This window comes from Lagenorhynchus albirostris, chromosome 2 (assembly GCF_949774975.1).
Source record: "Lagenorhynchus albirostris chromosome 2, mLagAlb1.1, whole genome shotgun sequence".
NCBI classification, from domain to species: Eukaryota; Metazoa; Chordata; class Mammalia; order Artiodactyla; family Delphinidae; genus Lagenorhynchus; species Lagenorhynchus albirostris.
In genome coordinates this window covers 19,898,107-19,925,847 of record NC_083096.1, presented here as the reverse complement: position 1 = coordinate 19,925,847, position 27,741 = coordinate 19,898,107, and positions in this window count along the sequence as shown.

Genomic DNA, 27,741 nt, shown 5'->3' with positions numbered 1-27,741 from the left:
AAAATACAGGCTGCTGGGCTCTACTCCCAACAGTTTCCCATTCGGTAGCTCTGGTGTGGAGCCCATGAATCTGCATTTCTAGTAAGCTGTCAGGTGACACTGATGCTGCTGGTCCCAGGGACACTCTTTGAGAGCCATTACACTAAACTGTAAGAGTTCAGCCTCTACTTGCCTAGAACCCAGAAAAGTTCAAAATCCTTGGTCAGCCAACTGCTCAATGCTTGAGGATGTAGGCCCAGGCTTAATTCTCTAACCCCTTATTTCCTGTGTGGATTTTCATGAAAAATTAAGGCAGGGAAGTCAGGGAGATAAAGTCAAAGCCCTTTCCACCCTGGCTTCCCAGCACCTTGGCTGTGTCCAAGTGGGCAGAGAGCAAAGTGAACGGAGTGAGCTGAGTGAAACAGGCTGCCGAAGGGGAATTGGGCAAATTGCTTACCTTCTCTAAGCCTCAGTTTCCTAATCTATACACCCGCTCTAATGTTATCTACAACAGAAGACTGCTGACAAGCTTACATTAGGAGATGCCCCTAAAATGCTTAGAATCATGACAGGTACACAGTGAAGTGGTTAATGAGGGCAGATATTATTATTATTAATTTATGGAGCACTTTCAAAAAATCACCCTTGTAAAAAGACAGGGGCACTGTGTGTCCAGGACAATGTGTCCCAGACAAGGCCTGAAAGCTGATACCATTAGGTATACTGGGCAAGTCCTGACTTCAGTGAAAACTGACCTCCACACTAATAGCACAGGACGCCCACACACACGACCTCAAACAGCAAATTCTTCCAGATACAGTTCACCAGACTCAGTTTTGGTAGCCTATGTTGTCCAATTTTGTTCAGATAAAGTCTAAATATGTTCATCCACCCGGGACTCTAATTCCCAAGTGGAGCTCAGAAAATAAAGAAATGCTGTCTCTTTGATTGTGGATTTAAGATAAGTTGTCCCCTTTTTTGGCTGGGTTTCCATCTGAGAACAGGCCGTGGTTAGGGAACAATTTGGTCCTCTTATGTTTCAGCGTGTTCATGTCACTTATTTTACATCACAACTAAGCCCTCTTTATAGATAATCAAAAAATTCCAGTCTTTTTTGTGTGTATAGGTCCCACACAGTGAAGTTCAGAGCAATAATTAATAATGTTCGTTAGGAACTCCCTGTGTGTCTATGCCTGAGATAGGAGATTTGGGGAGCAGATAAGGAGATAGATTCTGTCCTCTATCCTAAGACCTGACATGACCTTTTTTGGGAAGTTAAGGTGAACATGTGAATTAATTATCAAAGCATTGAATCATTAAACTCCATTTTTAAAACCTCAGCCTAGAATGCTCTTCTTGCTCCTTGAAAGCATCCAAGCCCTATATGTATTTTAAATCCCACCTTATAAAAAGCCTTTTCCAAGATAGCTCTGGAGTTGGAGGGAGGAGACCTAAGAACTAGTCCCAAAGGATATACTCTAAGGGTCCCCTTATTGTCCCTCATCTGATGTGGACAAACTTACTTGGGGATCTTGGATAACCTCCTTGGTTCAGTGGTCCAGGCCATTCTCATCACTTATTGATTTGTGAATTTAAGCATGAAGCAAACAGACAAATGCTAAGTCTCCAGGGTGGAAAGTGCAGATCACTGGAGGATTAACATGCCACAGCTCAAGTCTAGCATGAGCTGCAGATTGCAGACTCCAGGGATCACTCTTCTGGGGGAGGCAGGAGCAGAGTCAGCTGGGAGCTGAACTTCCCAAGCTGCTTCTTTCCCCATCGGTGTGGTGAGGCAGCCCACAAAATGCAGGTGCCTTAGTTTTCAAACCATTTGAAACACATAACTTTTATCTTTAATGAGAGGATCACAGACACTTGAGTAATAAAGCTGTAAGCACGGATATAAAAACATATGTGTGTTTATATGCATATGTTAGACAAATAGGTAATCAAGGAAAACTCTTGCCTTTGGGGATATCTTTCTGTGTGATTAGAAGGTGCTCAATCGTAATACGTAAAGATGTTCTTATTAATGTTTGAGACTGAAGTCGTGAAGTCTCAAATAAAACAATTCTTTCCTATTTGTGATGCTCCTTATCTGGGTCATAATAAAATAAATTTAATAAACATTTTCACCAACAGCTTTTCTCTTAAATATATAATACTATATAAAATAAATAAGAACAGTACAGAGAAATTGGAACATAAAGTCTCAGGGAAATTTATAAACCTGCTTACAGCATAATGTGTGCAAATTGGTGATATTGGAGAGCCTGCCGACATCTCCACAATATGCTTCAGGGTCCTATGTGGAGGCTGTCCAATTGCACACTCCAGAGGGTGGTCTTTGATTACCAGGAAAAAGGGTTCTGAGTCAAGTAACAGTTACTGAATGTCTGTGGTGTGTCTGGACTGTGCTAGGTGCTTTCATTTGCAACCTTGCCTTTGGTTACCAAGGCAGCCCTGTAAAGTAATATTTCCATTTTACAGATGAGGAAACTGAGGCTCAAAAAGGCAACAACTATAGCAACAACTAGCAACAAGCAGAGACAGAATTCCATTTGCAGTGAGAGTTTTCTGACACTCCCCGAATATCAGGGCTGGAGGTAAATATACAAGGAGTTCCTCCCTTTTGATGAAGACACAAGGGAAGTCCCAGGACACTCTGAACTTTGGCTACAGCCCAAACATTCAGAAGAGTTGAAGCTATAGACACCCATCAGTGGAAAAGCCCAATAAGAAAATGAGTTTCTGGCTCAGGAGGAGGAGCCTATGCTCTCGGGTAAAATGCTCAGCATCACACATGGCAAGCAGTGACCTGGAGGCGACCCATCCCTTGTGCCAGAAAAGGGGGAATGCTGCAGATGGGCCCCGAGGGCCTCTGCTGGCAGAGCCCAGTGGGCTGCTCAACATCCAAGTGGTCGTGGTGGGATACTGTAGGGTTTTCAGCTGCAGGATCTCTACTGATAAAGTAGATGTTTTCCTGTGACACATTTGTGGTTGAAATTTCACCCCTAGGAGTGGAAAAGGAGTAGAAGGCAGAGGGATGCCTCCCGAGACACACCAGGGAGGGAGATCAGGGTGGTTGATGTCTATCCAAAGGAGGCAATGATCCAGGTTTCCTGGGAGGTGTGAGTGGGTCAAGCTGAAAGGGATGTGACAGGACAAAGGTCACCAGGGCCAGATCTTTGCCAGGTAGGTATCTGACACATGATGGAGAATAGGCCTGGCAGGGCACTCCCTTGAGCCTCTTTCTCCACCCAGGTCCTCTCACTGTCCTGGCTGCAGGGCACACCAAGGCCAAGGCAAGAATCAGAACCGTATCCCTTTGTCCATGGAGCCAGAGGCCCCAGCGTTCCAGGGAAGCAGGGGTTTGCAGCTTCTGGGCTCAAGATGTGGTCTAGTGCACATTTCCCTAACCCTCCTTTCTGCCTCCTATCCCCAGGCCTCTGGATACAACAAAGGCTCCCTCCCATGCACGGCCTTCCAGGGAACCGGATGTGAAATCTATTTTATAAAGCTGAATTCTTGCCCCATGAGGTAATGGAATGCATCATGCAGAGTTGGTGACGGCCATGGCTGGGAGAAAAACAGCACTGGGGGTGTCACAGCCACATCACAGATGCCACATATTTTACCAACCAGGCTGTAACTGCAGCGCTAGCCACCACCACCCATTCCCTTCCATGGATGAATGGGAGAGATTTTGAAGAGGAAAAAGAGTCACTGCAAGTAGTGAATTTTTTAATATTTGGCTTTTTCCACATGAAAAAGAAAATGGATTTTTAGAATAGAGAAGAGCTGGTTGTCTACAGTGTAGGGAGTGGTGACTAACTATAAAAATAATAAAGATCCCTTGTTTCATAGTATGTAAAACACCTTCAGTGAGTGACTTTGGATGTTAATAGCTGCTACATAAAGTAAGTTCTGTAGTCAAACCTCTGACTTTTGGGTCAAAGCAGTCACATTCAGTGTTATAATGTGAAAGCATGAAGGGGAAGAAAATCTTATCCTGAACTCTCCTATTGAATTAATTTATTTCCTGCTAGAACTGGGTTGACTTGAGACTTGGAACGGTATGTTGGGCTGGTGATTCCAGAGTGCTCTCGACCTGGTAGGATTGCCCAAGAGGGAGCACTGAGTGTAAGCACACGGCTTCTGGCTCTGAGCACTGAAGTGGCTGCATGAAGGCTGTACGAGGGCTGCACCCTGTAGAAGGTGGGGTCTCCAGACCCAGGTTAGTGTGTCTTGTATATCCTCAGGACCATGTGGCAGCAATGTCCAAGAGAAATTGAAGACACTTGTTAGAAACGGCAAAAAAGATATTTTTCAAGACTATTGCAATAGGGGAGAGATTGAACTTAACCCCAAATACAACAGGAACAAGTAGGGACTTATAGCCAAACAGTCAGGACATGTGGATGGAAAATAAGAGGGACTTGGTTTGGTGTTAAGGATGGAGAAGAAGAGAAACTTGATTGGACATCAAGGGTAGAGGAAGAAGAGCTTGATTGGATATCCAGGGTGGGAAGTTTCTCTGTAAACTGGCCCAGCAGGATTCTCTGTTAAAACTGGGCTTAGCAGGCCAAGAAAGAGGCCTTCTTGGGGAGCTCAGATGAGCTGGAGTAAAGTGGGGTCAAGGAGGGAGTCCTTGTCAGTGGTTGATCTGCATATGTGGGTGAATGAGGAAACATACTTCAGAGGAGCCCAGCATTAGAAAGGAGGTGCTGTGAAGACACACCCTGAACTGCTCCTCTCAAGACCTATCTTCATCCTGTTCTGATTTGTAGAATTTAAAAGCCAAACACATGCAAATAAACATGTATTTCTAATTTCAACTAGCATCAAGCCAGGAAGGCTTGATAGTCAAGCTCTGAAAGGGATAGTCAAGCTCTGAAAGGGAAGGAGAGGGTGAGAGCCATCCTATTTTACTGCCAGCCAGCCTTCTGAGATGCATTTAATAAGTATAATTATGCCCACATACCTATTATTTACTCCCCTTATGTAGCCCAGGACCTGACACATACTAGCTAGGTTAAAAGACATTTGTTGGTTGAATGAATAAGTGAAATATTTGTGAGCCTATTCAAATGGACTCCATGCTGGATTCTGGAAACACCACAAAGAACAAAGTCTAAGCCCTACCCTTCAGGAACTCACAAATGAGTAAGGGATACAGACCCAAGATACCTGCAGTGCTGCCCAAGTGAGTAAGTGTGTGGTGGAGACAGGTGCAAGAACGCCACCCTAAGGCAAGTAACATTTCTCTACATTTTACAGTGTGCCCTTCCATCTTCCTTGTGAAATTCTCAATTTTAACCATTTGCATTGGCTGACATATTAGCAGATCAAAACTTTGCTTTCACTCAAAATTGAGAATGTTTTTTGAAGGGGACCTTAGCTTGACCATTTCTTTGGGAAAAGCTATACTTAATATTTATTTGAACACTTATTATGAACCAGGTTCTGTTCTAAGATTATTTTATTTAATCTTCAAAACAAATCTGTAAAGGAGGCACTATTACTGAATACATTTACAGGTGAAGAAACTTGGGCAATAAGAGTGTGAATAAGTTATTTGCCTAAGGCCATACAACGAGGAAGTGGTGGATGGGAGCTCTCAAGCCCACGGGCAGCTTGAGTCCACCCTTTCAGCCCCTCTGTGGGATGCATCTCTAAGGCACTCTCCTCACTCTTTTTTTTTTTTTTAATTGAAGTATAGTTGACTTACAATATGGTATTAGTTTTAGGTGTGCAACAGGGTGATTTGACATTTTTATAGATTACACACCACACAAAGTTATTATAAAATATTGCCTATATTCCCTGTGCTGCATGTTACATCTCTGTGACATTTATTTGTACCTCTTAACCCATGTAGCCTACCCCCTCCCCTCTGGTAACCACCTATTTGTTCTCTTTAACTGTGAGTCTGTTTCTGTTTCGTTATATTTGTTTCTTGGTTTTGTTTTTCAGATTCCACATATAAGTGAAAACACACAGTATTTGTCTTTTTCTCTCTGACTTATTTCACTTAGCATAATAAGTGAAATAAGGTCCATCGATGTTGTCACAAATGGCAAGATTTCATTCTTTTTATGGCTTGACTAATGTTCCATAGTACGTATATACCACATCTTCTTTATCCATTCAACTGTTTATGGGTGCTTAGTTTGCTTCCATATCTTGGCTACTGTGAATAATGCTGCAGTGAACATTGGGGTGTGTGTATCTTTTCAAATTAGGGTTTTCATTTTCTTTGGATAAATACTCAGGAGTGAAACTGTTGGATCATATGGTAATTCTATTTTTAATTTTTTAAGGACCCTCCATATTGTTTCCCATAGTGGCTGCACCAATTAACTTTCCCACCAACAGTGCACTAAGGTTCTCTTTTCTCCACATCCTCACCAACACTTATTTCTTGTTATTTTGATGACAGCCTTTCTTACAGGTGTGAGGGGATATCTCATTGTGGTTTTGATTTGCATTTCTCTGATGATTAGTGATATTGAGTATCTTTTCATGTGCCTATTGTCCATCTGTATGTCTTCTTTGGAAAATTGCCTATTCATGTCCTCTGCCCAGTTTTAATTGGATTGGCTTTTTTTTTTTTGATATTGAGTTGTATGAGTTCTTTATGTATTTTGGATATTAACTTCTTATTAAACATACTGTTTCTGCCTCCTGGGAAAGAGTCGATCACTCACTCAGGTCAACGTGTGGATAAATTTTGCTCTTTTCACAAACAGGCTCAAAAGAATGAATGGAATTTCTGGCACCTGGGCATTGAGACAGTCATTCTTGAAAATATTTACTGAGGGTCTGCTGTGTTCCAGGCACTATGCTAGGCTATAGGAATTCAAAGATGGGGAAGACAGACAGGTTCTGTCTCCTCCTGGAGCCATCAGAGAGGGGGTTGGGGGAGAACTTGTGGACTACCACTTTCTTAGGGAGATAGGAAGGGCCTATCTACATTCTTTGGAATGTGTTCAGTTATTCATAGATGCATATATTTATTTTTCCCAAATCAATTTTGAAACCCAAAAGAAAGTAAAAAAAATGTCCCATCTGGTTTCTTTCTTTCAAATAGGCAATCAACCGCATGAAGAGTTATAATCAGGGTAAGAGCCATGTGGGCTTGGGGATGCTGTGCTGTAGTGCTCTCTTGACACCAGACCCTATATGACCCACTCTATAAAATGCAGCCAAGATTTTTTTTTCCTGAAACAAATTTCTCCTGAATGACAACACAGTGTTCTTATGTTCTAAATAAGAATGTAGATGATAGAATACTAGGAAAGTTATTAGAGACATGAAAGGAGAGGGGAGGGCAGCAGGTTAATTGTGGACCAAGTATGGCTTTGGAGTGAGATGGAACCACTGGAGAGTCTTGTCTCTGTTGCCTATTAGCTGTGGGGTCTTTGGCAAGCGAATTAACTTTTGGAGTATCATTGCCTTGTCATTAAATGATGCAACAATCTGCACGTTGCAAAATTTTTGTGGGTATTGGAGATCATTTTTATAATGGTGCCAGAATGTGACAGGTATTTAATACATGTCCAAATGGGCTCTTTCGGGCTTTGATTTGACCCCATTTCTTCCTGTTCATACCTCCACTTTGGATGCAGAGAGCAATGCTTCAATCCTCTTCCGTAAGAAACCTGGAATTGATGATCACCCCCCTGGTGTTAACTATTCTGAATAAATCCTTCAGTACTAGAAGTTCTCCCCCAATTAGGGTTGCCAGGTAAAATAAAGGACACCCAGTTATGCATAATGGAACCTATTTACACCAAAAAATTATCTCTTGTGTATCTGACACTCAAATTTAACCAAACATCCTATATTTTTACTTGATAAGTTGTGCAATACTATCCACTTAGGGATGCTTAGTTGTCCAACTCCCCACTTTAAAAGAGTTCACGGCTCATGGCTTCTCCTTTTGGGGACTTCTAATACCAACGCAGCACTCCCTGAATTCCTACATATTTCCAGATTTCCTTTCAGGCATCTTTGTGGTGGATCAAAGGATTTCTGTTGGCTTTGTAGATTCCTTTCTTTCTCCACAATCCATTTTCTATCCCTTTGATCTTTTAAGAGCTCTCAGATTTATCTCACGTATTCATTGAAGACATATGATGGGATTTGGCTCTTTAAAAAGAGGGTAAATCCTTAGTCTGGAGACCTTGATTTTGGAGTGGTTTGTTTGGGGGCACGGGAAGGAGCAGACAGTGCTTATTTGATAGCCTCCTTGTTGCTCAAATGTACCCATGCTTTCTCAGGCTTACAATTGTTCCATCAATTCCGTCCTTGGTCATTTAAGTTCAGCATTATTGAGTATAATTATAGGGAGGTGCCATGGAAACAGAAAACCTATGGAGACAAAGATGAGTAAGATGCTGTCCTGCTCTCTAGGATCTCACTGATGGGTGGAGGAGACAGACAGGCAAACAAAGGGTGCCAAAGCTGTGTGATGCAGGTTATGGCTGAGGAAGGCCACAGATGCTGCAGGACCACAGAGAAGGGCTCCTGGCCAGAAAGGGAGGGTCTGGAGGAACAGACTCTATGTTGATCAGTTGATGAGCTACCAGGTAAAGAAAGGTGTTAAAGGCATTCCGTACAGATAAAACTGCATGAACAAAGACTTGGCTGCATAAACTGCTGCTTGTGAACCAGGGGAACTTTGTTTTTCACTACTGAGATTCATGATTAGCTGCTATTGAGTCAGAGTTCCACAAGTCTCCTTCCTGTTATTCCTATTATTTTTTACTTTTATTTCTAGCTTTAAAAAGAGAGACAGAAAGAAGGAAAGGAAAACTACTTGAAATCATACATTCCCGTATCCTTTATGTCTAGCACAGTAGTTATCTTATACCATAATTAGAAGATCAAAAGCTAAGAATATGTACTCAGGGCTCAGGGAAAGCCCCACTGTGGGAAAATGCCAGTAGCATCACGATAGATGCCAGCTTTCAAGGCTGTGATAGATGAGTCACAACCTTGCCATGTCATGTTGTCAAATCAGTTTGACATCAGCATCCCAATGACCAGCTTCAGCCCTCATCACTTTCTGGAACTCTGACCTCTTGGGAGATGGTGGTGTTGGACTGTTATTCAGTATCTACCATACTTATATCCGCCCCAGGCTGGTGCCTCTTTCTCAAACGTTTGAAAGAGGTGAAATTTCCTCCGATCAACACTTAGTTAATCCCCTCATAGCCAGCATGGAGCAACACAGAGGTATATATAGCATCATTTATTCTTAAAGCACATGTGGAAGGCTGACGATATTCAGGCCACTATGCTAGGATGGGGCTACAATGACAAGTGTGACACCCAAGTTTCCTGCCCCCACAGAGTCTGTTTCTCAGGGAAAGAATAAATGAAGACACAGAAAAGAGGGTGACAGTTTAGGAATGATCCAGGCCCATTAGTAGATGACTCACTGCCCCCTGAACATAGCACTGCTGGAATAAGCCCAGCTTGCCTTGGAAGAGCAGAGTGGTGAGGGGAGGGAGCATGGGATTGGCCAACTCGACTTTCTGAGCCTCGACTTCCTCCGCTGTGCAATGGCAATTTTAGTGCTTATTTCTGAAGAGGTACTGTGAGAATTAAGAGAGGCAATAATGTATGTCCAATGCTTAGCAAAGTGCTTGACACAGAGTTAGAATTTAATGCATGTTAGAGTCCTTTTTTTAGGCTGGTCTGAGGTTGCATATTCTTCTGCTAGTAGAAATACCAAATTCCATAGCCCCCCTGAATGGCCCAGTTACCTCTAAAACCAGCAATCCCTAGCTTTATCCAAGACACATGGACCCTCAATCTGATGCTGCATTCTGCACATCTTCAAAGTCCCAACTCCCCTGGTCAGAGTAATCTTCTCTAGAATCTCAGATTATTTGTTTTGACACTTCAGTGTTCAGGAATGGAAGACTGTCTCACACAATATGTGGAGTATTATCTGGGAGGTTATTAAACTGGTGGATTTCAGACCCTGTTATACATTTTATGTGTGTCATGCCCAGAATACAGAGTTGAAATACATTTGTACAAATTAATTGCACTAATTGTTACAAATGTGAGGTTAGGGCCACTTGAATGTATTATTCGAATATATGCAAAGTAGATGGAAATAGCATAATCATCATACTCTTAAATACAACTATCATACTGGCTTTCACCCAAGAAATGTGTTTTGAAGACTGAATTAGAATTCTCTGAAAGCTTGGCTTTTATCAACAGAGACACAGCCTAAACCTTTTAAATTATTTGTTCAGTTGATTACTATTGTAGTTTTAAGTATCTGAAATGGCAGTGGTCTCAAATGTCTTTCTAGTAACCCTACTGGTCAAAGATGGAGCCACAGATATCTAACACAGCTTGAGGAAGAGACAAGTCATTAAGGTAAAGATTTAAAAGTTAATGTGCTTTACTATCTGGTTATAATATACAAATAACTGGTAAAATCTACAAAGAGGTCCTGCGTTAAGCAAACATGACAAATAATAAGTTCAGTCTTATAAAACAGACAGATTAGGGAATGAATGATGATATTGAAGATGAATGTTTCACTTTACAAAATAATTCATCTTAGGGTACATTAAATACCACCTCTCTTGGTATATTTTAAATGTGACTACCATTTGGAAACTAAATAATTTATACACAGACTTCTCAAGACACTACCTAAAATCATCTAACATGAGGGTGACCCATACAAGATACTTTATTTATGATTCAGTTGGAATTATGGATCAAGGATGGCTCTGAAATAAAATGTCAGGGAAAGTGCAAACTTGCCATTGCCTAGATTACAAAAATAAGAAGATGGTAATGTTATTTATCTCTAAAACCCATGTGCAACAAACACCACTTAAGAATTGAACAAGCTGAATATTTGAGAACATTTGAGAGAAGGTGTTAGGATATAGTTTGCAGAAGAAAAGATGAAGGAAACCTGGGTGAGACTTGAGGCAGTGAGGGCTGGATGCAGAGGAATGGTACCAGCTGGGTCTGCTGCTGCAAGGCTGGCAAGCATGATGACATGTATTAAGAATTTCCTGTTCTAGGAACTGTGCTGGGTATTTTAAGTGGACGATCCCTCTCAGTTCTCATCCTTGAGTTGTTGTCATGTTATTACCCTTTTTTTTTATAGCTGAGGCTGCTGAGGCTTGGGGAAGTTGTCCAAAAACTGACTTATGGCTAGAGTTTGAGATATATAGATTTGTTTGACTCTAAAGCTCATGGACTTCAACAATTACATAGAGTTAAAAAATTTTATTTCTCAAGGAAGACTCTTCCTTTAGTGAGAGCTTAAAAATTCTAATACATTCCTGAAATATTCAAGGTAATATTTGTTTCAGGGTAAGTATATTTAAAAAGGGATTGGCTCTTATTTGCCTTGGGTGATCCAGATGAGGATCAGACTAAACATGGGAGGAGGTTGCAGCTTTCACATTTGGTGAATCAAATGATGTGGTGGCTGCCTTTCTATAGGAATATTGAAAGTGACCCAGGATTTAAGTTTTCAGATTGGTACTGTTTACTATAATTAAAAAAAAACATTTTCTGAAATAAAATACAGATTCTATGTCATCCAAAATTTTATTTATTTAATTTTTTCTGATTGTGAATTTTTTTAAACAAAAAGTTTCACCAGCTATAAAAATGAAATCATGTTTAGTTACATGTTTTAGGAATCTCAGACACCCAGGCTATTTGGGAAATTCTGCCATGTGCATAAATGCTGGAGCACCTTGTACCCTGGTAAGTGAGCTTCCTCCTCTGAAGTCTTCTCTAGCCAGAGCTGCCAGGCAGCATCTCTCATTTCAGATCTCATTGAACTGTCTTTTGACCATCTGCCTCATTGCCCTGCCTCTCTGTCCTTATTACCAGCCTCATGATTGAGTGGTTTGATTTAGTTATCAGGAAATGTCTTTCCATTACGCCAGTGGTTTTTGGTAATTTGTATCTCATACTGTCATCTATTCTGGAAATTTTAATTTGGTAAAATCTTCTCTAGTGCAGTGCATATGAAATAAACTCTAGAAAAGAAAATCGTACTGTATTGATTTCTCTGGATCTAATTGTTCTCTTGGGTTATGGTGAATTTGACTGTATCTGTTTTTCTTATATATACTCGTAAAAATCCATAGAGTTGTTAATAACATTTTATATCTACACAATGTCAGGTTTTTTTGTTTTGCTTTTAAGTCTGACTGAAGACAGCAATAGCTTGAAATGTTAATTCTGTTGTCACAGTTACTCAGTAGCTGGAATGGGAAAATATTTTTGGTCTAAAAGCCCTTTTTAGTTTCTCAAAGATAGAAGGTTAGGAGGAAACAGGTCAAGCTTATTTTATCCACTACAAGAGCATTTTCTGTTTATATTAAGATTATATAAAAATTTCTGGTAACAGACTTACAGTCATAGAAAACAAACTTATGGTTACCAAAGGGGAAAGGGCGGGGGATAAATTAGGAGTATGGGATTAACAGATACACACTATTGTCTATATAATAGGCAACAAGGATTTACTGTATAACACAGGGAAAAATATTTGATACCTTGTAATAACTTATAATAGAAAATAATCTGAAAAAATATATACATATATAACTGAACCACTTTGCTCTATACCTGAAACTAACACAATATTGCAAATCAACTATACTTTAATTAAAATAATGTGGTAAAAGTAGTCAATTCATTGAAAAAAATAGTATAGTCTGTGCTAACATAAACTCAAATAATTGATTCAGTTAGTTTAGGGGAAATTTAATAATCCTCAGTCTTGGAATCTTATTTGTGGGTGGTCTGCTCTGGGGAAGAGAAGGAGTATTGTTTTTTCATGGATAGTACATTTTACTTTTCATTATGAAGTTACTTGTTTTGTCACCATTGATGCTTTATGTCTTAAAGACAATAGTCCCTCACTTTCTTTATGTTACAGTAATCCTAAAATATCTTTTTCCATCTTTTAATTTCAAATTTTGTTTCACATTTTTGGTGGTTCTTTTGTAAAAAACATGTAGCTGAGTTGATTATGTTTTTTATACAATCTAACAGTATTTCCTTGAGAATTTAGACCCTTTACAATTAATGTGAGTACTGGTGTATATGGCTTTATATGTACCATTTTACTAAGTGCTTTGTATTTCTATTTTATTATGTGCTTACTTTTTCTATCCGCAAACTTCAGCCTTCTTCCTTGCCTTTCTTTAGAGCAACTGAAATTTGTCTTTAGAACAATTTGAATCTTTTTTCATTCTGTTTTTCTTCTTTAATAGTTTTGAAGCTACGTAATCTATATTTGTTCTTTTAATGGTTACTCTTGCTTTTTTATTATGAATGCTTAACAAAATCAAACTAAATAGCTATACTTTTCTCATGATAAATAAGGTATCTTCACGGCAATCACTTCCTATCTATATGCTTGCTTTTGTAGCTCAGTATTTTAATCCTACCCCTATTTTGTTAACCCCTCAAATAAGACACTATTATTTTATTAAAAAAGTGGATGCTTATTTATATTTCTCACTGATTTATCAGAATTTCTTCTTACTGTTTCTTCTTGCATCATATTTCCATCTAGCTTTCATCCATCTGAAATACAGTTGACCCTTGAACAATGTAGGGGTTAGAGGCACTGACTATGCACAGTCAAAACTTTACAGTCAGCCCTCTGAATCCGCAGTTCTGGGTCCTCAAATTCAACCAACTTCAAGTCATATAGTACTGCAGTATGTATTTAGTGGCAAAAAGCTACCCATGCAGTTAAAATGCATGGTTTTTTTCTTTTAACATATTTATTGGAGTATAATTGCTTTACAATGTTGTGTTAGTTCTGCTTTATAACAAAGTGAATCAGCTATACATATACATATATCCCCATATCTCCTCCCTCTTGCATCTCCCTCCCACCCTCCCTATCCCACTCCTCTAGGTGGTCACAAAGCACCGAGCTGATCTCCCTGTGCTATGCGGCTGCTTCCCACTAGATATCTATTTTACATTTGGTAGTGTATATATGTCCATGCCACTTTCTCACGTCGTCCCAGGTTACCCTTCCCCCTCCCCGTGTCCTCAAGTCCATTCTCTACATCTGTGTCTTTATTCCTGTCCTGCCCCTAGGTTCTTCAGAAACATTCCTTTTTTTTTTCTTTTAGATTCTATATATACGTGTTAGCATACGGTATTTGTTTTTCTCTTTCTGACTTACTTCACTCTGTATGACAGACTCTAGGTCTATCCACCTCACTACAAATAACTCAATTTCGTTTCTTTTTATGGCTGAGTAATATTCCATTGTATATATGTGCCACATCTCCTTTATTCATTCATCTGTTGATAGACACTTAAGTTGCTTCCATGTCCTGGCTATTGTAAATAGAGCTGCAATGAACATTGTGGTATATGACTCTTTTTGAATTATGTTTTTCTCAGGGTATATGCCCAGTAGTGGGATTGCTGGGTTGTATGCTAGTTCTATTTTTAGTTTTTTAAGAAACCTCCATACTGTTCTCCATAGTGGCTGTATCAATTTATATTCCCACCAACAGCGCAAGAGGGTTCCCTTGTCTCCACACCCTCTCCAGCATTTATTGTTTGTAGATTTTTTGATGATGGCCATTCTGACTGGTGTGAGGTGATACCTCATCGTAGTTTTGATTTGCATTTCTCTAATGATTAGTGATGTTGAGCATTCTTTCATCTGTTTGTTGGTAATCTGTATATCTTTGGAGAAATGTCTATTTAGCTCTTCTGCCCATTTTTGGATAGGGTTGTTTGTTTTTTTGATATTGAACTCCAAGAGCTGTTGTATATTTTGGAGATTAATCCTTTGTCAGTTGCTTTGTTTTCAAATAGTTTCCCCCGTTCTGAGGGTTGTCTTTTCACCTTGTTTATGGTTTCCTTTGCTGTGCAAAAGCTTTTAAGTTTCATTAGGTCCCATTTGTTTATTTTTGTTTTTATTTCCATTTTTCTAGGAGGTGGGTCAAAAAGGATCTCGCTGTGATTTATGTCATAGAGTGTTCTGCCTATGTTTTCCTCTAAGAGTTTTATAGTATCTGGCCTTACATTTAGGTCTTTAATCCACTTTGAGTTTATTTTTGTTTATGGTATTAGGGAGTGTTCTAATTTCATTCTTTTACAAGTAGCTGTCCAGTTTTCCCAGCACCATGTATTGAAGAGGCTGTCTTTTCTCCATTGTATATTCTTGCCTCCTTTATCAAAGATAAGGTGACCATATGTGCATGGGTTTATCTCTGGGTTTTCTATCCTGTTCCATAGATCTATATTTCTGTTTTTTGCCAGTACCATATTGTCTTGATTACTGTAGCTTTATAGTATAGTCTGAAGTCAGGCAGTCTGATTCCTCCAGCTCCATTTTTCGTTCTCAAGATTGCTTTGGCTATTTGGGGTCTTTTGTGTTTCCATACAAATTGTGAAATTTTTTGATCTAGTTCTGTGAAAAATGCCATTGGTAGGTTGATAGTGATTGCTAAAATGCATGTTGTTCAAGGGTCAACTGTACACCATTTAGCATTTATTTTTAGCAATGGTCTATTGATTAGAAATTCTCTGAGTTTTTCTCAGAGATTTAAAATGTAAAAATATTAATTCTTGTCATCCAAGAACATGGTGTATCTTTCTGTTTGTTTGTGTCATCTTTGATTTCTTTTATCAATGTCTTAAAATATTTTAGTACAGGTCTTTTACCTCGATTAGATTTATTCCAGATATTTTATTGTTTTTGATGCAATTGTAAATGACATTGTTTTCTTCATTTCTCTTTCTGATAATTTGCTATTAGTATATAGAAATGAAACAGATTTTTGTACATTAATTTTGTATCCTGCATCTTTACAGAATTAATTTATTAGTTCTAATAATTTTTTGGTGGCAACTGTAGGATTTTTAAAAAATATACTGTCATGTCATCTGCAAATAATGAGTTTTATTTCTACCTTTCCCATTTGAAGTCCTTTTTTTTTTTTCTTATGTGACTGCTGTGCCTAGGACTTCCAATACTATGTTAAATAAAAATGGTGAGTGTGGGCATCTTTGTCTTGTTCCTGATCTTCAAGAAAATGCTTTCATCTTTCTGCTGTTGAGTATAATGTTAGCTGTGGGCTTGTCATATACATATTGTCATATACATTATTATGTTGAGGTATGTTCCCTCTAAACCCACTTTAAGAGATTTTATCATAATTGGATGTTGAATTTTGTCAATAGCTTTTTCTGCATCTATTGAGATGATCATAGGATTTTTGTTTGTTTGTTTGTTTTGCGGTACTCGGGCCTCTTACTGCTGTGGCCTCTCCCGTTGTGGAGCACAGGCTCCAGACCCGCAGGCTCAGTGGCCACGGCTCACAGGCCCAGCTACTCCGCAGCATGTGGGATCCTCCCGGACCGGGGCACAAGCCCATGTCCCCTGCATCAGCAGGCGGACTCTCAACCACTGCGCCACCAGGGAAGCCCGATCATAGGAATTTTATTCTTCAATTTGTTAAAATGGTATATCACATTGATTGATTTGCAGCTATTTAGCCATCCTTGTACCCCTGGGATAAATTCTACTTGTTCAAGTTTTATGGTCTTTTAATGTATTTTTGAATTCAGTTTGCTGATATTTTGTTGAGGATTTTTGCATCTATGTTTATCAGTTATATTGGCCTGTAACTTTCTTTCTTGTGGTCTTTGTTTAATTTTCAAAGCAAGGTGATGCTGGCTTCACAGAATACACTCAGAAGCATTCCTTCCTCTGCAATTTTTTGGAATAGTTTGAGAAGAATAGGTGTTAACTCCTATTTAAATGTTTGGTAAAATTCATTTTTGAAGCTGTCTGGTTCTGGACTTTTTTTTTGTTGGGAGTTTTTTGATTATTGATTCAATTTCATCACTGGTTCATATTTTCTGTTTCTTCCTGATTAAGTCTTTGGAGATTGTACATTTTTAGGCATTCATTCATTTCTTCTAGGGTGTCCATTTTATTGTTGTATTATTAATGGTAGTCATCTCTTATGATCCTTTGTATTTCTGTGGTGTCATTTGCAGCTTCTTTTTCATTTCTGATTTTATTTATTTGGGCCCTCTCTCTTTGTTTCTTAATGAGTCTGGCTAAAGATTTATAAATTTCATTTATCTTCAAATTAACATCACTAGTTTCATTGATCTTTTCTATTGTTTATTTTAGTGCCCATTTCATTTATTTCGGCTCTGATCTTTATGATTTCTTTCATTCTACTAACTTTGGATTTGTTTGTTCTTCTTTCTCTAGTTGCTTTAGGTATAAGTTTAGGTTGTTTATCTTTCTTGTTTCCTGACATAGTCTTGTATTGCTATAACTTTCCCCTTAGAACTACTTTGCTGCATCCCATAATATTTAGATTGTTCTGTTTCCATTTTCATTTGTCTCTAGGTATTTTTTGATTTCCTCTTTGATTTCTTCAGTGACTCTTTGGTTGTTTAGTAGCATACTGTTTAGTCTCCATGTGTTTGTGTTTTTTGCAGTTTTTTCTTACAGTTGATTTCTAGTTTCATATCATTGTGGTCAGAAAAGATGCTTTATATGATTTCAGTCCTTTAAAATTTACTGAAACTTGTTTTGTTGCTTAGCATGTGAGATATATCTGGACAATGCTCCATGTGCACTTGAAAAAAACTTGCATTCTGCTGTTTTTAGAAGAAATGTTCTATACATATTTATTAATTCCATCTAATGTGTCATTTAAGACCAGTGTTTCCTTATTGATTTTCTGTCTGGATGATTTGTCCATTTATGTATGTGGAATGTTATAGTCCTCTAATATTATTGTGTTACTGTCAGTTTCTCCTGTTACGTTTGTTATATTTGCTTTATGTATTTAGGTGCTTCTATATTGGGTACATATATATTTACCATTGCTATATCTTCTTGCTAACATCTTTTTGTTTTGTGTATTTCTTCTTGCAAACATCTTTTTGTTTTGTGTATTTCTTTTTAAAAAAATTTATTGAAGTATAGTTGATTTACAATGTTGTGTTTAATTTCTGCTGTACAGCAAAGTGACTCAGTTTTATATATGTACATATATATATTTTCTTTTAAGAATATGAAAAAGAATATATATATATATATATGTTTTGTGTGTTTTTTAACTGCTTTCTAGTTGTGTTCTTTTACACTTAGGGAAATCCTTATAACATTTCTTGGAAAGCCAGTTTAGTGGTGTTGAACTCTTTTAGCTCTTGCCAGTATTTGGAACTCTTTATCTCTCTTTCAAATCTGAATGACAGCCTTGTTGGGTAGAGTATTCTTAGCTGTAGGGTTTTCCTTTCATCACTTTGAATATATGGTGCCATTCCTTCTGGTTTGCAAAGTTTCTGCAGAAAAGTCAGCTGATTGTCTTATGGGAGTTCCCTTGTATGTAACTAGTTGCTTTTCCCTTGCTGCTTTTAAGATTCTCTCTTCATATTTAAAATTTTCCATTTTAATTACAATGTGTCTTTGTGTGGACCTCTTTAAGTCCATCTTGTTTGGGACACTGTGCTTTCCAGACCTGGATATCTGTTTCCTTCCCCAGGTTAGGGAAGTTTTCAGCTATTATTTCTTCTAATAAGTTATCTTCACTTTCTCTCTTCTCCTTCTGGGACCCCAATAATGTGAATATTAGTATGATTGATGTTGTCCCAGAGATCTCTTAAACTATCCACATTAAAATTTTTTTTTCTTGATTTTTATTAAGCTTGGGTCATTTCCATTACTGTGTCTTCTAGATTGTTGATCCATTACTCTGTATCATTTAATCTACTGTAGATTCCTTCTAGTGTATCTTTTATTCCAGTTTTTATATTCTTCAGATCTCTTTGGTTCATCTTTGTATTTACCAACTCTTTGTTAAACTTATCACTGTATTCATCCAATTTTCTACCAAGTTTGTTGAGCATCTTTATGATCATTACCTTGAACTCTTTGTCCAGTGAATTGCTTATCTCCACTTTTCTTGTTCTTCTTCTGGGGTTTTATCTTTTTCCTTCATTTGGAACATATTCCTCTGTTGCTTCATGTTGTCTGACTATCTCTATTTATTTCTTATGTATTAAGCAAGTAGGTAAGTTACATTTCCCAATCTTGGAGTAGTGGCCTGAAGTAGGAGACATCCTATGGGACCAAGCAGAACACTCCCCTCTGGTTACCAGAGCTCTATGAGTAACCCTTATTTTGGCCACACAGGCTTGTTTGTTGTGGCAATGCCCACTATGTGGGTGTACTGGTAGGTGGGGCTGCCCCCAACCGGATTGGCTGCCAGGCTCTGCCTTATGCAGAGGTTGCCAGCCCACTGGTGGGTTGGGCTGGGTCATGGCATGGCTTGCTTTTCATCCTCAGAGGTCCCAGGACTGGTGCCGACTAGCTGGTAGGTGGGTAAACCCCCAGCACTAATAAGCTAGAGGGAGGACTCCAAAACATCACCAGTTAGTACCAGTGTCCCTGTGGCAGAATGAGTTCCCAAAAATGGTTGACACCAGCATCTGTGTCTTTAGGAGGAGTCCCAGAGTTGCCTCCTGCCTTTATGGGAGGCTCTCGAAGATCAGCAAGTAGGTCTGACTCAGGCTTCTTTCAAATTACTGCCTCTGTGATGGGTCTCAGAGTGTGTGAGACTTTCTGTGTGCCCTTTAGGATCAGGGTTTCCTACAGCCCTTTGGCTTCCCCATATGCAAGCCTCACTGGCTTTCAAACTAGACTTTCTGGGGCCTTGTCTTCTTGTGCAGAACCCCTGGGCTGGGGAGCCTGATGTGGAACTTGGACCCCTTACTCTTTGGGGAGAACCTCTGCAATTGTGATTATCCTCCTGTTTGTGGGTCACCTCTCCCAGGGTGTGGGATTTGATTACACTGCATCTCTGCCTTTCTCACCCATCTTGTTGTGGTTCCTTCTTTATATCTTTAGCTGTATATAATATTTTCTGCCAGTCTTCAGGTCATCCTCTTTGATAGTTGTTCTATAAATAGTTGCAATTTTGATGTGCCTATGGGAGGAGGGGAGCTCAGGGTTTTCCTACTCTTCCATCTTGGCAACTTCTCTTTGAAAGCATCATTTCATTAAAAAAAAGTATCAAAAACAAATATTTTGTATTCTGTGTCTACTTATTCTCAATACCTAAAATATACTTGTCTGATTCTCCTACTTTATTATTATTTTTTTCTCATTCTTTATTTCCTTGTGTATTTTGACTATAAAATGCTTATTTCTCTTGGAATTTTACCTGCGGATATTTTATTATTTATTAATTTTTTTTGCGGTACGTGGGCCTCTCACTGTTGGGGCCTCTCCCATTGCAGAGCACAGACTCCGGACGCGCAGGCTCAGCGGCCATGGCTCACGGGCGCAGCCGCTCCGCGGCATGTGGGATCCTCCTGGGGCACGAACCCGTGTCCCCTGCATCGGCAGGCGGACTCTCAACCGCTGCGCCACCAGGGAAGCCCCCTAGTTGTGGATATTTTTTGAGGTCTGTATTAAAGGCTGTTCGTGGGGAGGAAAATTGCATCTGCTGTAGACACATTCCTGGAATCCCCACTTTCCCAGGAAAATTAGACTACATTTCTACCAGGGGTACTTGAATTAAATATAAAGCATGAATTTGGATGGAAAGGTATTAAAATGCTTTTTATTTACAAATTCTCAGGTGATAATTCTGCTTCCAAGACTGGCATGTTTCTTTGCTGTTTTCATTTGTATGCCAAGTTTATTGTTTATTAACTTTGCACTCAGGGAGTAACCTTTCGCTATCATGGTCTTTTTGGCTCTCCCATTAAACTTCACCCTTCAACAAGCTCTAGGCTTGTATTATATTTCTAATACCTTCCATAGACCTCAAAGCAGAAACTCAAATTCTCCATAGTTTGGCAAAGACAGTAAGGACAAAGATAACTTTGGTGCTCACTGACCTCTTTGGACTCCTGCTTTCTCTCTTTACCAATAATGTAAACTTAGTAATGTGTTTCTAAAGTATTTTTTTGTTGTTGTTTTCGTTGGGTCATTTGTGGTATCATCTGCTGTACTGCTAGAAATGGACTTTTTTATCCTCTCTATGCCAGCATTATGAAGGCAGTAGAGGAAGCATAAATCTCTTAGTGATATCCACTTATGGTTTATCCCTTCCCCTAGTCTATCCCCCACACACTGCCAGGTCACCTCTGAGAAGGGAGGTCCAGAGTGATTCTTTTCAGCTTATGAATGGAATGTAAAACTTCAGTGGCTAAGTACTTGGCTAAAAACACTTTATGATTGCTTCCAGCTTTCAAAAACCCTTCTTCCTTTATGATCTCAGACAAAACTCACTTGCCTGACATTTAGAAGCACTGAGTAAATAAATGAAAGTATGATCAACTGCCTTTAAAAAAAAATTAGGTTGAAAATATCAGGAAGTATACACTTAATGGGTTGCAGGGGAAGCTCAAATTTTATAAATATAAGTATGTATATGCATATGTATGTATATATTTTGCTATAAGGATGTGGTTGACATAACTGAAACAAAGAAAGAAATATTTCAATCATGCATCTAACTATAGTAAGAATCAATGATCAGATTTCTTTTCAAACTTTTCCTCCATTTTCATTCCTATTTTTCTTTCTGAAAGTAATTTCTCTAAGTGAGATTATCATAGAAACCTTTTGATTGGCTACCAATGTGTCAGGGCTCCATTTTGGCAATGGACAATATTATCAAACATGGCTCAGTGCTTTAACAACCCCCCTCCTACCTATGAGAGGTCCCTGCCTTTACCTTCCAGGGCCCCTTGGGGACCTTTCTGAATCTTACTCTTCTCCCCACTTTTGAACCCATTTGCTCTCTCTTGACATCCCTTTATTTGTATAGCCTAGTGTCTGGTCTTGCCTCTCTGTCTAGTCCCTTTGAGAATGCTCTATTTGGTCTGTGGGTCTCTGAGTTCCTTCCTGTCTCATCAGCCCTGGATGTTGCTTTTGTTTCCCTCTTGGCTCCATGTTTGGAAAGCTGGATCACCCCTTACCCCGGGCTTGGTGCTGGTCCCTAGATCCCAAGACTCAATATGCCTGTTTCTTTCCCCATCGGTTCTGGATGATCCAGGAAGGCAGACAGGACAGTTTGGGAAGATGAACACATCTGCCTGGTCCACTTCTCTTGTTCTCATTCCTGGCTTTTCTTCTCCAAGCAGCAACTTCCCCAGGGATGTGTTGAGAATTTCCGAAATCTCAGAGCTGAGTTCCTTTGATTTCACTGTTGATGAAGGGTTAGTGACTCAACCAGAATTGGGGGACCCTGTTCTGCAAGGTTAAATATACAGAGATTATCTTCTGTCTTCTTTGCTCCCACCCTTTTCTTAAGCTAGAAGTCTTCCAGGACATTTTAGCTTCTTATCTAAATTTCTGAAGATATTTAAAGAAGTTGGGCTTTTGATCAACTCCGTGATAGAGATGCTTTTTTCTATTCATTAATTCATCAAATATTAATTGGATATACAGTACCTTCTAGGCACTGTTCTAAACATCAGAACAGCAGAAAAAGGACAGTGAAAAACAAGTTAACAAACAATCAGTATCCCTGCTCTCTGGGAGTTTACATTCTTGCAAGACAGAAAAAAAAATGTAAATACGTATATAAACTGATAGGTACTAATTATTGCTCTGAAGAGCAAAGTAGGGTAATGGATTAGGGAGTGATGAGTGTGCATTTGTGTGTGTGCATTTTGCTGTTTAGGGTAGTTAGAGAAGGGGTCCCATATAAGGTGACATAGGAGATCTAAATCAGGTGAGGGAATAAAACATGCAGATAGCCTGGGAGGATTGTTCCAGGCAGAGGGAATAGCAAGGATGAAGGGCCTGGGAAGTGCTTGGAGACAAGAGGCCAGTGTGGCTGGAATGTGGCTAGCAAGAGAGGAGAGTGGTAGGAATTGAGGTGAAAGAGGTAGCAGGGGATAAAATCACCTGGGGTCTGGAAGCCTGTGAGACCTGGCCCCATTTATTTCATAGGATTTACGTAACTCTGGCATATCAATGACAGAAACATCTGTATACTGCCAGAGCATTTCAACCTCATTGTACCCATCAGAGTCACCTGGGGAGATGGTTAAAAATACAAAGGCATGGGCTCCACTCCATATTTGAATAACAATCTGCAACAGACTTGAGAATCTGACTTTCTAATAGGCTTCTTGGGTGATTATGAAGCCACACCAGCACTTCTCTGGAAACTGGCATTTTGACACCACTGCAGATGATGAAAGCTTAAAAATTGCCTTTTGAGGAGATCAGCATGAAATAGAAACCCTGGCAGGAAATATAAACATGTCCACTTTCTGCCCTTTGGATAATGGCACTAATGGTTTATTATGGGGTGTAGGTTGATTTGGAGGAAGAGGTGAATGCATCAGGAGAGCATAGGAAAAGATGTAATTTGGAGCAAGAAGCTAGACCAGAAACCCTGGTTTTAAACCTTTGAGCTAGGCTGATGCTTTAACAGCCTGTTCCCAAGATACTGCTGGACATCATGAGTGTAGCCAAGTATCATAAATTTCTAAGAGCCAGAAGAGTAACCATCATCAACATATTATTTAGGGGATTCAAGAGGTGCCCTGGCTAAAGGAGCCTGCCAGCAATAAAATAGTGTACTTTCCATTAGTCTATCTCATCTATTGATGGAAACAAAGTCAAGTATATACAATCTAGTTTAAACCATGAAAATGAAATAGGGGAACTGAATAATATCTTCTGTGGTGGGTTGAATGGTGGTCTCTAAAAAGATATGTCCATATCCTTATCCCTGGGACCTGTGAATATGACCTTATTTGAGGAAAGCGTCACTGCAGAGGTAATTCAGTTAAGAATCTTGAGATGAGATCTTTCTGGATTATCTAGATGACTCCTAAATTCAATGACAAACCACCTTATAAGATACAGAAGTGGAGAAGACACAAACACAATGGAGAAGGCCATGTGAAGAGGGAGACAGGTAGAGTTTGGCTAATACATTTCGCTACACTCTCTAATGTTAATCTCTTGACAACTGTGGTACCCCCCCCACCCCCTCCCACACCCTGGCCTATTTCAATCTTTATACAATTGTGGTCAAACTTTTTTTTTTCCTTTGTCTATGAGCAGTAGCGATCTTTTCATACTCAATTTGAATTTGTAATGTTTTCTTCTTACAGATACAGAATTCTTTTTTCCTGCTCCTCTCTTAGCCTTTTCTTTTTTGTTCCATTTTGTCCAAAGAGATGCTTATACCAGCTAATTTCTAGAAATGTATCTTTTCCCTGGGAACTTTACAGAGTGACTGATGTCTCTCTCAAAACCCTTAAGCAAGGACTGGGTTGCCTTTTACTCAGAGGGGTGAGGTTTTTAGTTCCCGGAGGACCAAGAACTCTAAGAGTTCTTTGAAACCACCTAGCTTTCCCTGGAAATGTTATATTATCAATGCAGGGACAGAAACGTTTACAGAAATACGGATGGTGGCAGCGTTTGGATTTGTCTGGCTCTTGTTTGGTCTTAGTTGGCATGCATCTCTCTGTCCTAATTCTTCCAACTGACATTCAAGGATGCCATGTTTGGGCTCAACACTTCTCCAAACTTTGAAACTTTTCTTTGTAGTGCCTCTGTGTGTGCCTTGGCTAACCTGGCTTCCTGTATCTAGACTCTCCCTTCCTCTTCTCTACTCATCAGAATTCTGCTCACCCTTAAAAGCCCTTACCCAATCTCATTTTCCCTAGGCTGACTCTCTTGACTGCCCCAGCTTGTAGTCATGTCTCACTGCTCTGGACTAACTCAGAGGCTGCACAAACTTGGGTGGCATCGATAAATTCCCTTGGGTTGTTAATGCCCTTCTCATTCCAGATAGAATGAACTCTGGAGGGCAGAGACATGTCCTTTCCTTTGCATTTCCTCCTTACCTGGCACAGTGACCCACACTTATAAGAGCTCCTCCTGTGGATTGAGTGAACACCGACAATGATTTTTTAAAATCTCTTGCTTGGGAAATGGCTAATCCTAGAGACAGATGGCAGCCTCCCTTTCTAGTTGGATCCTGAACCTTGACGTTGTTCTGGGATGCCTAATCGTTCTTCATGCACAGTTAAAGCCCACTTAATTTGTTTCAGTGCTAAACAGGATCTTTGATTTATAGGAGTCCGGTCAGGCAGTAGATGAGTAACTTGCAGTCCTAGCTCTTCACCATGGCCTGGGCCAGCAGACAGCATCATGGCTTGGCCCTCCTTACCTGTCTATCCACCAGCAGGGGTGCTGTGGGTGCACTTGAAATGGCAGTTGGATTCCTCCTCCAGGAGGCCAGGAGCTAGGGACATAGAAAACAGTAAGACACTGTCCCTGCCCTGGAAGGCCTTGCTGTGTGGTCATGAAGAACCTATAAAGTCAGGCTGATTGCCCCCAGGAGCATCCCCTGCATGGGTGAGAGCATGGAGGCTCCCTGTCAGGTTGGTGGTGGGAGATGGCACCAGGAGGGGGCCTGAGGAAGAGAATGGCTGTGAGCCTGGGTTGTAGGGTTAGAGGGGCTGAGTTTACATCAAGACTCTACTCCTCACCAGCTACTTGATCTCTCTGATTCACCCTTTCCTCATCTGTAATATGAGGATAACAATGGCTGCCTCCTGTGATTGTTATGAGGAATAAATGTGATCATGGATGTAAAGCATTGAACCGAAATCTGGCCTATGGTCAACTTTCAGTAAGTGACTGCATCAAAATCACTGCCTTCGTATTTCACAGCACTTTGGCCTGGCCTTTTATTTTTTGACTGGCACCATCTCTGACTCCCACCTGCCTCTGTGTCCTGCCTGCTGGGATTCTTGACCCTGTTCTTACCTCCCATAGCTGCATGATCCTCTCCTAACTTTCTGGACTACACGTTTAGGTTGGCATTATCTTGGGGACTCCTGTTTCTTTTCTGCCCAGAGACTTGCTATCCTAGAGCTAATGTGGCCCCTTTATTCCATTCCTTAACACAGAAGTTTCGATAAATCCATCCTCATCCAGAGTCTCGCCCATTGCGAGAAGGTGCCCCCGTTGTAACGTGGGAGAGCTTTGGTTTAGTGAGGTGTGTGTTCCCTGACAGGATTTAGCCGCATCATCTCATGGCATGCCAAGAAAGAGAACAATTTGGGTCCATTCTGCCCTAAAAACTACAGGTTAATACAATTTTTTTTAGGTGTGTGAGCCAGTGATAAAACTTCTAATCTCTGCAAAACATGAGAAGTGTTAATACAGCTTGGGAAAATACTCTCCTGTCCTCAATTTCCTGGCATGCTCCGTCCCTTGTCAATGCAGAGCTTATCTTGCAAAGACAGTGGATGCCAGAGTGACACTTTTTAGTCCAAGGAATGAAATCTATTTTTCCTTTGCCTGCAGTTTCCTTGCAGTATTTTGGGGAAGCATTTAGATTCTCAGAGGGGAAACATTTTATTGATTTGGAGAGCTCCTTTTTCCCTGCCCTTTCCTGCTTGTATTATTATTATTATTATTTGCAGTTTTACAAAAAGAAAGGGCATCAGAATGGAATCTAATTTTGAGAGAGAAAAGGAAAATGGCTTGAAAAGCTCTTCCTGGAAGGAAATGACCATCTGTAGCTATTGAGTTGGACTCCTCAGTACCCAATCAGTAGAGTCACGCTCTTTGTCATTCTATTAAGATTCTCAGCCTATGGAATCCCATGGGGGTATTAAGTTTGGGTTCAGTAAGAGTGGGGCCTTATCATTTTTATCTGTGTAACCTCAGCACCTTGTCTACTTACTGAGAAACTTGTTAGAAGAATGAGTAAATGATTGTGTTGGAAATAGGTCCAAGCACAGGCTTGTCTTTAGACCCATTGACTTTACTGTGAGATTAGGTGTTTAGGTAGACTTTTATTTAGTTATTTAACATTCATTGAGCATCTTCAGCATGATAAACACTTTGTCAAATGCAGAGGGAGCAAAAGTGAGGAAGGCAAGGGCCCTGCCCTGGAGGAACTTGTATGGGAATTTTCCTGCTTTCTCCAAGATTATTCCATATCTACAGTGTTTCTCTTTAAAATATTTTTCTATTTAAAAAAATTAAAAGTTCAAAGTAATGAAAAAAATCCGTCTATTTTGGTAACATTTGGTTATATTTTCTTCAGTTTTCTGAAAAGTAAAATATTATATACAACACTGAAGGTGTCTATGATACCCTTCTTCTCTGTCTAATTCTTCTCCCTCACAAAGCAATTCTTATAATATATTTGTTTCATATTCATTTCATATGTTTTTGCTTTAACTACTTGGTAAGTACCCAATACATTATATTGGGGATAATATTTTTGTAAATATTAAGCCAGTGCCTTTAATTTTCATTCTTTTGCTTATTGAAGTAGAGTTGGCTTACAATATTATAATAGTTTCAGGTGTACAGCATAGTAATTCAGTACTTTTATAGATTATACTCCATTAAAAGTTATTACAAGATAATGGCTATAATTCCCTGCACTATACATTTGTTGCTTATCTATTTTATACATAATCGTTTGTATCTCGTAATAACCTACCCCTAACTTGTCCTTCCCCCCCACATTGGAAGCCACTAGTTTGTTTTCTGTATCTGTGGGTCTGTTTTTGTTTTGCTATGTTCATTCATTTGTATTAGTTTTTAGATTCCACATATAAGTGATATCATGCAGTATGTATCTTTCTCTTTCTTACATTTCACTAAGCATAATATTCTCTAGGTTCATTCATGTTGCTGCAAATGGCAGAATTTCATTCTTTCTT